The sequence below is a fragment of the Ixodes scapularis genome, unplaced genomic scaffold, assembly GCF_016920785.2.
Source record: "Ixodes scapularis isolate PalLabHiFi unplaced genomic scaffold, ASM1692078v2 ptg001131l_1___fragment_3__unscaffolded, whole genome shotgun sequence".
Classification (NCBI taxonomy): Eukaryota; Metazoa; Arthropoda; class Arachnida; order Ixodida; family Ixodidae; genus Ixodes; species Ixodes scapularis.
Window position 1 is genome coordinate 707,501 of NW_024610104.1, and position 12,500 is coordinate 720,000.

A 12,500-nucleotide genomic window follows, 5' to 3' on the forward strand; every position below is an offset into this window, starting at 1 on the left:
ACGGAAGTTGAGCCCGACAGCAGCGGTAAGACGGCGTGCCAGAACCTTGTGCAGTAGCCGCTGGACCACCGGCGCCATGGTAATCGGGCGGAAGTGGCCCGCCTCCGTCGCAGGACTTGTCTTCGGGATGAAAACCGTGCGGCCGGCCTGAAGTGCAGCAGGGACCCGGCCAAGCAGCATCAGAAGGTTGAGCAGCACCCTCAAGATGGTAGAGGGTACTGCCCTGAGAAGCCGAGCTGTGAAGCCATCTGGACCCGGGGCAAAGCTGAGTGGGAGCCTCGCTTCTCGCAGCTCCTTGGCGGTGACGGGAGAAAAGATGTCGATCTCCTCGTCCGGCCTGGCCACTGGCTCCACAAGTGCAGGTGGGAGTGGGCCAGTCATGATGCCAGCCCAAGCTGAGAGGAACCCTCGGACGTCCTCCACTCCCGCCTCAGCCGGCCCGTCCAGGACCTCTCTCGCACAGTCGGCAGGACGCTTGTGGAAAGAGAGTCATAGTTACTTACGCCGTTTACCCGCGCTTTGATGAATCTCTTCACGTTGACATTCAGAGCACTGGGCAGAAATCACATTGCGTCAACACCGACCAGCGGCCATCGCAATGCTTTGTTTTAATTAGACAGTCGGATTCCCCCGGTCCGTGCCAGTTCTGAGTTGACTGTTTTTTGCCGGCCGAAGCATAGCACTTTGGGCACGAAGCCCTCAGACGCCGCGCAGCTGAGGCTTTCCACAGGAAGGTCCCGACGCTGGTCCGGGCTTGGCCGCGCCGCGTCAACGGCGAGCCCCGCCCAGTCCCGGTGCAGTGCCGTTCCTGCTTCAGGTCCCCAGCCCGACCGGCTCAGTCCTCAGAGCCAATCCTTATCCCAAGGTTACGGATCCGTTTTGTCGACTTCCCTTACCTACATTGGTCCATCGACTAGAGGCTGTTCACCTTGGAGACCTGCTGCGGATGTGGGTACGGTCCGGCACGAAAATCACACTCCCTCACTCGGATTTTCAAGGGCCGACGCGAGCGCACCGGACAGCGCAAGAACCGCACTGCTCTACGGAGCCACCATCCCTATCTCGGGGCGAACCCATTCCAGGGACTCGATCTCCTTACAGAAAAAAGAAAACTCTTCCCGAGGCTCGCATCGGCGTCTCCGAGCTGGTTTGCGTTACCGCACTGGGCCCCGAAGGACCAATCTCCGTGTCCGGGTTCGGGATTATTAACCCGATTCCCTTTCGGTCACTGCGGGGCTCTCTCCACTGCAAAAAAGTGCTCCCGCTTCGGAAAGAACTTCTCCTTTCCCTTAAGACCGACTGACCCATGTTCAACTGCTGTTCACATGGAACCCTTCTCCACTTCAGTCCTCAAGGTTCTCACTTGAGTATTTGCTACTACCACCAAGATCTGCACCAGCGGCGGCTCCAGGCGGGCTTACGCCCGACACCTTCAACGCTCACCGCAGCGGCCCTCCTACTCGCTGCAGCTTAGCACCCCCTTGTTTGCGTGCATCTGCCGGCAGCGGCCGGGGATAGGCTCGACACTAGAGCGCCATCCATTTTCGGGGCTAGTTGCTTCGGCAGGTGAGTTGTTACACACTCCTTAGCGGGTTCCGACTTCCATGGCCACCGTCCTGCTGTCTTAAGCAACCAACACCCTTCATGGGATCTCATGAGCGTCCCGCATCGGGCGCCTTACCCCGGCGTTTGGTTCATCCCACAGCGCCAGTTCTGCTTACCAAAAGTGGCCCACTTGGCACTCTCATCGCTTCCGGAGGCCTCAGACCAGAAGGCCTCCGACACACCCATTGAAAGTTTGAGAATAGGTTGAGGTCGTTTCGACCCCAATGCCTCTAATCATTCGCTTTACCAGGTGTGACTGGTCTCGGCAACAAGCGCCAGCTATCCTGAGGGAAACTTCGGAGGGAACCAGCTACTAGATGGTTCGATTAGTCTTTCGCCCCTATACCTGGGTCGGACGATCGATTTGCACGTCAGAAGCGCTTCGGACCTCCACCAGAGTTTCCTCTGGCCTCGTCCTGCCCGGGCATAGTTCACCATCTTTCGGGTGCCAACGTGTGCGCTCTAGCGCCGCCCCCACGACGTGAGCGTGTGGGGCGGGCCGTTGCTGCTCCCTTCATCGGACCCCTGGGCGGCCCGGGATCGCAACTCGGCACGGCACGAGGCCGCGCCTTCACGTTTCATTGCGCCTCTGGGTTTTGAGGGACCCATTGACTCGCGCACATGTTAGACTCCTTGGTCCGTGTTTCAAGACGGGTCGGGTGGGTTACCGACCTACTCGCCGCCAACCATGACGACCCTCCGCGGAAAGAACCCGCCTCGCCGGTTCCGAGCCCCAAACACCGAACGTCAGGCGAATACCTGGCGTAAGGCAGGCGACCCGTTGACCCAGCCGGGTTTCCCGCTCCGCATTCCGGAGGGCATCGTTTCGGGCCTCCCCGAAGGGAGTAGCCCATGAGGCCTGGGCAGGGTGACGTACTCGATTACCGGCCAGGTATAACTCTCACGACAGCCAAACAAGGGCCGTCGCCGGTCACCTCCAGCGGCCGGACTCAAAGTCGTTCTTGAAAGGGTTACCCGTGCCCGTCGCGGCGTCCTACCGACGGTGGAAAATGCGTTCCGGAGTGCGCGGCACCGCGCGGGCAGCCGGAACGGGCCCCCACAAGGAGAGCCCGTAAACCAAGACGCTGACACCGCTCCACGTCACAGCGAAACTGAATCCCACCGCCCTCGAGCTTCGAGGGCCCACCCGTTTTACTCTAAGCGGTTTCACGTACTCTTGAACTCTCTCTTCAAAGTTCTTTTCCACTTTCACTCACGGTACTTGTGAACTATCGGTCTCTCGGACGAATTTAGCCTTAGATGGAGTTTACCACCCAATTAGGGCTGCACTCTCAAGCAACCCGACTCACGGGAGGTTCCATCCCGAGAGAGCAGTGGCGGAGACGGGCCTGGCACCCACTCTGGGTCAAGCCCCTGTCAGGGGGACTTGCACCACCGCAAAACTCTCGGGAACGTTACCTCCCATACACCACATTTCCCGATCGCCGGCAAGGACGAGGGATTCGGTGCTGGGCTAGGTCCCGTTTCGCTCGCCGCTACTAAGGGAATCCCTGTTGGTTTCTTTTCCTCCGCTTAGTGATATGCTTAAATTCAGCGGGTTGTCTCGCCTGATGTGAGGTCGACAATTTATTTGTGCGCTTTCCAACAAAAACTTCGCCTCCTTACCACATGTCAAAAACACAAAAGGATGGCGAACTAACAGTTGTTGTACACACGCTATGCATAGCTTTCGATTCGACAAAAAGAAAGCGCGCAATCCAACGGCATTCCCCTACTGGATGGCTCCAGTATTCATCGGGGACGCGAAGGTCTTAGACTGACGGAAGGCTACGACGCAAAAGAACTTTCCTCCCAGAAGCGTTTTTCTTTTTTTTGTGCAAATCAACGCCACGATATTTACATTTGCGGACGCCGCGTTTCAACGCGCCAACGCCAACTCCGTCCCACGGTTTTTCCACTCGAACAACATCCACGCCAAAGAAAACAAAATCGATCGAAAAGAAACCGTTTCAAATCTCCGTTTCTAACGCACCGACGTCACAGCGCCGTTCAACGTGCGAAAGATTTTTTGGTACGGGATTTTCCACAAACGGTATCCATCGAGTTTCGTTTTCCCATGCAGTGTTCGATAAAAACTCGTAGGAGGAGGAGGACTGGTTAGCGCACGCGTGCAACCGCACCACTCGTGCATTTGCTCAAAGAAAACGAAACGCAAGAAAGCATCAAACTGCGTGCTGCCCACGATCCGACACAGTCAAAACGAGGTAGAAAACAAATTCTCCTCTATTGATATATGATCCGACCCTCACACAGACGAAGCCACGGGAAGGCCCGAGGCCGCAATGTGCGTTCAAAGAGTAAGTGCTCAGTGTGTCCTGCAATTCACAACAAGTCTCGCAGCTGGCTGCGTTCTTCATCGACCCGAGAACCGAGTGATCCACCGCTTAGAGTCGTGTCACTGTTTTTGGATTTTTCAATCAGTACGACAAAACACAAGTTGTTGTTTTTTTTCGCGCCCGGCACATCCCATGCCATCTCGAAAGCGCAAAAAAAGGCCTCTTCTCAAACGCCTCTTCGTTAATCAAAACAAAAGGGCGATCCTCGAGAAGAGACGAAAAAGGGGGCGATGCGCCTTTTGTAACCCGCGGATTGTCCCGGTGCACTTGAAATCTCCTCTCAATCGAGGCAGCAGAGGGCTCCCGCTGGGCGCATCATCGAAAGGAACGGAGGCCACCCAAAGAAAAAGGCACATCCGAACCACAGTTGTTTTTTTTTTTGTGCCGTCCCGACGGCATCCAAGCTTGGTCGGGATCGGCGCCAGATAAATTCGCACATCGAGTCCATTCCCCGTACAAGAGGAAGAAGACAAAACGATGCCAAATAACATCCGGTAATGATCCTTCCGCAGGTTCACCTACGGAAACCTTGTTACGACTTTTACTTCCTCTAAATGATCAAGTTTGGTCATCTTTCCAACACACCGGCGCAACCGAAAGGCCGCTCCGGGTATCGGTCCGAAGACCTCACTAAATCATTCAATCGGTAGTAGCGACGGGCGGTGTGTACAAAGGGCAGGGACGTAATCAACGCGAGCTTATGACTCGCGCTTACTGGGAATTCCTCGTTCAAGGGGAACAATTGCAAGCCCCTATCCCAATCACGAAGGAGGTTCCACGGGTTACCCAGTCTTTACAGACAGGGATAAAAACACGCTGCTTCCTTCAGTGTAGCGCGCGTGCGGCCCCGGACATCTAAGGGCATCACAGACCTGTTATTGCTCTGTTTCGTGCGGCTAGGAGCCGCTTGTCCCTCTAAGAAGGGTGCAAGGTGCAGAGAACCACGCACCTATTTAATAGGCTAGAGTCTCGTTCGTTATCGGAATTAACCAGACAAATCGCTCCACCAACTAAGAACGGCCATGCACCACCATCCACCGAATCAAGAAAGAGCTCTCAATCTGTCAATCCTCCCGGTGTCCGGGCCGGGTAAGTTTTCCCGTGTTGAGTCAAATTAAGCCGCAGGCTCCACTCCTGGTGGTGCCCTTCCGTCAATTCCTTTAAGTTTCAGCTTTGCAACCATACTTCCCCCGGAACCCAAATACTTTGGCTTCCCGGAAGCTGCCCGCCGAGTCATTCGAGAAACTCAGGCCGATCGCTGGTTGGCATCGTTTATGGTTAGAACTAGGGCGGTATCTGATCGCCTTCGAACCTCTAACTTTCGTTCTTGATCAATGAAAACATTCTTGGCAAATGCTTTCGCAGTAGTTCGTCTTGCGACGGTCCAAGAATTTCACCTCTAGCGCCGCAATACGAATGCCCCCGTCTGTCCCTCTTAATCATTAACCTGTATTCCAAAAACCAACAGAACAGAAACAGGATCTTGTTCTATTATTCCATGCACTGTTATTCAGGCGAATCGCCTGCGTTGAGCACTCTAATTTTTTCAAAGTAAACGCGCCGGCCAAAGCAAGGCACCTGATGAAGGGAACCAAGCCACGACAGGCATGATGTTCAGCACGGGCCGTAACGTGGTGTCCACGCACTTCCCGCCTGTAACTGAGATCCAACTACGAGCTTTTTAACCGCAGCAACTTTAGTATACGCTATTGGAGCTGGAATTACCGCGGCTGCTGGCACCAGACTTGCCCTCCAATGGATCCTCGTTAAAGGATTTAGAGTGTACTCATTTCAATTACGGGGCCTCAAAAGAGTCCCGTATTGTTATTTTTCGTCACTACCTCCCCGTGCCGGGAGTGGGTAATTTGCGCGCCTGCTGCCTTCCTTGGATGTGGTATCCGTTTCTCAGGCTCCCTCTCCGGAATCGAACCCTGATTCTCCGTTACCCGTAACAACCATGGTAGGCGCATAACCTACCATCGACAGTTGATAAGGCAGACACTTGAAAGAAACGTCGCCGGCTCGTGGCCGTGCGATCAGCACAAAGTTATCCAGAGTCACCACACAAAACGGACCGAAGCCCGATTGATCTTGGTCTAATAAAAGCACCCGTCGCCCCGAGGGGCTTCGGGCTCACTGCATGTATTAGCTCTAGAATTGCCACAGTTATCCAAGTAGGAAGAAACGATCTAAGGAACCATAACTGATTTAATGAGCCATTCGCGGTTTCGCCTTGTTTCGGCATGTACTTAGACATGCATGGCTTAATCTTTGAGACAAGCATATGACTACTGGCAGGATCAACCAGGTAATCTTTTCGTGGTGGGTCGCCCAAAACCCTACCAACGCGCGGACGCGGGGCCACCGTCAGGCGCCCCTTACGAACCGCAAACACACACAACGCTTAGGAATTACTTCCAAATCCAAGAAGAAATGAAGCACGTTCGAGCGCGCAGCCGGAATATCCCCGACCGAGGTCGGTACCGACGCGGCAAGAAGCGCATAAATTTCTTTCTCGTCGTAGCAACAGAAAGTCGTACGCCAAAAAAAACATTGACGACGCCTTCGCAGCGTTGCCGAGCTTTCAGGTCCCGTGAGGACGCGAGGACGCACCCCGGCCTTCGGTCAGAACGCACTCGTCATTTCACACCGTTCGGTTAGCGCGGACGCTCCGAAACACCCTCCTCTCGCATTCGTTTTCAAGACACAGGTGCACCCGAGAACCGACCCCAACGGCAGACGCCAGAGATCGCAGGTACCTTGCTGTAACGACCATGCGGCGGAGGCAGCGGCCGAGACGGCGACGAAAGGCGTCGGCGACGTCGTCAGACGCCGCTCGCACCAATCGAACGCTCGACAGACCCCACCTCCACATTATAGCACCGATAAGTATAAAGAAGATCCTTCAAGAGCATTCTGTACGTAGTTTGTGGTTATCAGTTTCGGTGACTGACTGACTGACTTACTGTCTCTCACTTATGTGGCTCCTAGTTATTCAGTATCATTTATTTGTCCTTCTTTCTTTCTTATTTTCTCCCCTCTCTCTCTCCTTATATATATATATATATATATATATGTATGTATGTATGTTTGTGTGTATATATATATATATAAATGTCCTTTTTTTCCTGTCTGCCTCTTTATATACATACATACGTACATACATCCTACCCCTATAAAAAAAATTATTTCTCGCTTTTTATTAAAAACGTGCTGACCCCTGCTTGACTCTGATTACTTCTTTTCGACTTTCAGTTCATGTTAACATGGTCAACAGAAAGTTTATCGACTTTGTTATTACAAAGTAAACCAATATTTACACGGGGCGTTTCATGCGTTTTGAATTGTGTCAGAGCCGAACAATGAGCGCTATAGTAAGTGAGATTGTCACTGCTTTTAATCCGAATGCTCGCGGTATCGCGCGTGTTTACGGCAGGCTTCATAATAGGCAATTTTCTTTCTTTACACTACTCTTCTTTGCTCACTTCATTGTTTCTACCATTGGTTTCGTTTGGAAGGCCCCGCCACTTAGTTTCCGACAAAGTCCTCTCAAGGAACGAAGTGAGAAGCACGGGATTAACAAAAGCAAAAGATGCGTGTTTTCTAGCGGTTACCCGTGTCGCTTTGCGACACGGGCTTTCTGGCGCTTTCAACTGGGCGAGAGCCGAACAATTTACCCCACTGCACTTGCGACGGGCAGCGCTTTCAAACGGAATACTGGAAATCTCGCTTACTTTTCTGGCAAGTTTGATAGGAGACAAATATTATTCTTTTCACGCGAATTGTTCGCTCTATTTCTAATCTCTCTCTTCCGTGTCCTTGGCATGGAACGCCCGCTTCGTCTCCCACAAAGTACTTCCGAGGAATCAAGTGCAAAACACGCGACTTTAAAATGTGCGTGTTTTCTAGCGGTTACCCGTGTCGCGAGGCGACACGGGCTTTCTGGCGCTTTCAACTGGGCGAGAGCCGAACACTGTACACTACTGGACTTGCGACGGGCAGCGCTTTCAAACGGAATACTGGAAATCTCGCTTACTTTTCTGGCAAGTTTGATAGGAGACAAATATTATTCTTTTCACGCGAATTGTTCGCTCTATTTCTAATCTCTCTCTTCCGTGTCCTTGGCATGGAACGCCCGCTTCGTCTCCCACAAAGTACTTCCGAGGAATCAAGTGCAAATCACGCGACTTTAAAATGTGCGTGTTTTCTAGCGGTTACCGGTGTCGCGAGGCGACACGGGCTTTCTGGCGCTTTCAACTGGGCGAGAGCCGAACACTGTACACTACTGCACTTGCGACGGGCAGCGCTTTCAAACGGAATACTGGAAATCTCGCTTACTTTTCTGGCAAGTTTGATAGGAGACAAATATTATTCTTTTCACGCGAATTGTTCGCTCTATTTCTAATCTCTCTCTTCCGTGTCCTTGGCATGCAACGCCCGCTTCGTCTCCCACAAAGTACTTCCGAGGAATCAAGTGCAAATCACGCAACTTTAAAATGTGTGTGTTTTCTAGCGGTTACCCGTGTCGCGAGGCGACACGGGCTTTCTGGCGCTTTCAACTGGGCGAGAGCCGAACACTGTACACTACTGCACTTGCGACGGGCAGCGCTTTCAAACGGAATACTGGAAATCTCGCTTACTTTTCTGGCAAGTTTGATAGGAGACAAATATTATTCTTTTCACGCGAATTGTTCGCTCTATTTCTAATCTCTCACTTCCGTGTCCTTGGCATGGAACGCCCGCTTCGTCTCCCACAAAGTACTTCCGAGGAATTAAGTGCAAATCACGCGACTTTAAAATGTGCGTGTTTTCTAGCGGTTACCCGTGTCGCGAGGCGACACGGGCTTTCTGGCGCTTTCAACTGGGCGAGAGCCGAACACTGTACACTACTGCACTTGCCATGGACAACGCTTTCAAACGGAATACTGGAGATGTCGCGTGCTTTACTGCCAAGCTCAATAAGAGACGAATTTCTTTTTTTTCACGGGAATTATTTCCTCTATTTCTAATCTCGCTCTTTCGTTTCATTGGGAAGGAACGCGCGCTTAGTTAGCCGCAAAGCAGTCTGAATTAATCACGTCCAAAGTACAGAATTTTACAATATATAGTGTTTTTACCGGTTGACCGCGTCAGAAAGCGTACCTTTCCGACGAGGCCTGTGTCGCTTTGACGTGAGCGGGAGCAACGCGATTTGGGCTAGTGCACGCGAGATTGGCAGCGCTTCCAATTCCAGTACTGTAGATATTGCGTGCATTTTTTACACGCTTGAGGATGTAAGATTTTCTTTCTTGTGACGTGACCCGTTTGTCAAATTGTGTCTCGCTTTTTGGTATCGTTTAAGAAGCCCGTCCGCTTACAATCCTAAAAAAAAAGAAGTTAGTAAAGAAAGACGCCCATACTTTTTTGTTGCTCTTTCTTTTATTATCTGCGCAGGATTTTAATTTGTGTAAGTTTTGTTTACCGTCCCGACTACGTAGGCGTTCGTACATGCCCGTCCTCGCGCCTCGAATTGTGTGCGAGCGAAATCAATCTCCCCAAGCTAGCTTCAGAAATTGCTCGAAAATCGAACGTGAGGAAAGCCAGAGATACGTGGTTTTCACAGGTCGTGCAAGATTAATCCATAAAGTGCGATATATATATATATATATATACATACATACATACACATACATGATTTCTGCGACAAATAGGAAGACAAAAAGACCATTTTCAAGCATAATATAGGAACATTGACACTTTGCACGCACAAGGGAGGTCAAATGGCAGGTTTTTCTTCCTTGTGCAGGAAACTTTATTGCAATGTCAGAAGGGAAGTTCCACTCTAGAATTGTGCGCTCAATAAAGGAGGAAAGGAAATGAACTTGAAAACCTTCACAGTTCAAGTAAGAAAACATTTCGAAACGACAGTTTGTTTTCTTGCAGGGAGGAGAAGAGAGGAGAGAGGGAGGGAGGGAGGGAGGGAGGGAGGGAGGGAAGGAAGGAAGGAAGGAAGGGGGGGGGGGTGCCATGCACGGTGAAGACCAGAGTGTCGAACCGAAAACCGAAGCGAACGAAAAACCGGAACCGAGGAGTTAGTTTCAGCCGAACCGAAACTGACCCGCCAACTTGGAACTGTACGGAAGAAAATATAACTGTCTATTAGTCTGACGATGAATAGAAGTACAAGGGTGTACGGCATTGATAGCTGAAAAAAAAAGGCTCTATGGACTTGGAGCGGCAGCCCAAAGTCGATGACGACGAAAAGAAAGCACACAGTTTCGGAAAGGAGGCGGTAAGAAAGCGACAAATTAAGTAGCCGTCATGTCGAGTTGATTGCTTAGCTCTATTTAAGATGAAGGAAAAAACAAAAGTAGCACAATTGATGCTTACTTGCTAAATTGAATCAACCATTATCTTGTAAAGAAAAAAAACCTCAAATGCCAATCACCTGTATTTTAGGCGACCCAACAGACTGATAACTTTTAAATTCAGGCTAAAATATAACACAAAAAAAAAAACAAGGAAAGACAGATATGTATGTAGCTTGTCATTTACTGCTCCATCAAATTTAAATAAAGCAATTTATTTCTCGGCACCTGAAAATAAGCGAATCCTACAAATGAATGGAAAGATACCCGTTTGCACTCTTGAAATAGTGCCTATTGCGAAAAGAAGCACCAGGTAAATATAATATCACTTTAGCTTCTTCTTTTTCTTTTTAATACGGTACGCTGTTGGTTCATCTTAGTAAAATATATAAAATAGCGCAAAAAAGACGAGGACAAGGAGTATACAGGACAGGCACTCACTTTCAACTAGTTTTATCCAGGAAAAGTAAACATACATATATAGCTTTTATTCACGATAAGTGCCGGGGGCAGCCGGGAAGGCGGCAATAGCCCCGGATGGTTTGATCGTGCTGGGAGACACCAGCATCCCAGCTCAAATACCTTCTGCCCTTAAGAATATGTGCTGCTTTGCCTGTCGTGTGTATATACATGTTCACTTTTCCTGAATGAAACTAGTTCAACATCAGCGCCTGTCCTGTATACCTCTTGTTCTTCTATTTGTTGTGCTATTTTAATGTCCTACATTACTTTTGTGCTCCCGCAAATCGAAGCAAACCAATAAAAAATTCGGTTCGACACTCTGGTGGAAACTCAAAGCTTAGAAAGAAAGAGGAAAAAAAGAAAAAGGAAAACATTTCTACAATAATGATAAGCAGGAGGAGGAGGAGGAGAACAAGAAGGCTAATAATGTGGAAAAAAAAGACACGACCCAAATAAATCAATACAAAGGATGGTATAAGTCATGCATACTTACCACATGTAAAATTAATTAAAAAAAAATTAGAAAAAAAATGTGTATTTATATATATATATATATATATTTTTCTTTTATCCAGAGGCTTTGGCGCACGCACAGCACTGCACTGCACTGCACTGCACAACACAACACAACGAGAGACTTTCCACAAACACACCACTGCGTACGAGGACACGACCACGTAGAGCTGCACGAAAACAAGCGCCGTAACTTAATAAAAAAAAAATAAAAAAATCCTTTCACTGGACGGACGGCACAAGAACGGAAACTGCTCAAAGAGCACACACACACACGACACATATTAATGAATTAATAAGGGGCACAAGTAGAACCTAGTTGGGCGATACGTAGGACACGGCACCCACACCAGAGGCCTTGCACAAGCACAGCACTGAGCACTGAGCAGCAGGTCACAGGACAGAAGTGACGTCCACGCTGAGTAGGCCGAAGGCAGGGAATTACGGACGCACGCGAGGTCACCCACAGGCACTTTCACCGGAACCACGCCACAACACCACGCTGCAGAGCGCGCACTGCAAAGCGAAACCATGCGCTCACCTTCGGAAAGCACGGAGGGCGGGCGGCACAGAGAAGCAAAAAGACATCAAAAGCACATCGCGATGAAGCGGCGGCGAATGAACACTACTCACTGGTGGAAATGGATATCTCCTCAAGCGAAAACATGCAATGACCACGCATGGTTTAAGATGCACGTGGGAGACGCGCACACTTTCAGAAACCAGGTACGCCAACGCACGCGGGCAATAAGACGGACAAAAGGCGTCGAAAATACATCGCGTGCAAGCAGCGCCGACTGCATACTACTCACGGTTGCAAAGGTTTCTTACAAGTTTGCACTCCAGAATCTTAACGCGTTGGAAAGCGTCCGAGCTCACCAAGAACTATCACTCCGCAGGAACAACGCAAAGCAAAAGCAAAAAAAAAAAAAAAAAAAAAAATAATAAAAAAAAAAAAAATGTAGGAGACCGCTAGATAGATGAAAACGCCGTCATACTTTGTAAACAGAAATTGGAAAATAAGTAGCGCCGCCAGGTGGTCGGCGCCCAAATAGATGCGGAGGCGCGCCTAAATTGTTTAAATATTTGCTGTTTATATGACGAGACGACGTAATGTAAAGTCAAATCAATTAATTTAAACAAAAAGTAAAAACTAAAAAAAAAAAATTAAAAACAAATGAATGAATAGTGGCGTCATCTAACGAACCTAAAGCAA

General features: G+C 49.7%; 2 non-coding genes and 1 pseudogene across 2 annotated transcripts; all 3 read right to left on the reverse strand.

The window, feature by feature from the left end:
* LOC120845865 overlaps positions 1-3,187 on the reverse strand; it is a 6,348-nt pseudogene extending 3,161 nt beyond the window's left edge.
* A 678-nt stretch (positions 3,188-3,865) lies between these two features.
* LOC115330618 lies at positions 3,866-4,018 on the reverse strand. The gene has a single exon (XR_003920317.2). It is a non-coding gene; the product is annotated as a 5.8S ribosomal RNA (ribosomal RNA).
* A 439-nt stretch (positions 4,019-4,457) lies between these two features.
* Positions 4,458-6,273, reverse strand: LOC115330620. The gene has a single exon (XR_003920319.2). It is a non-coding gene; the product is annotated as a small subunit ribosomal RNA (ribosomal RNA).
* Between the last annotated feature and the right edge of the window lie 6,227 nt (positions 6,274-12,500).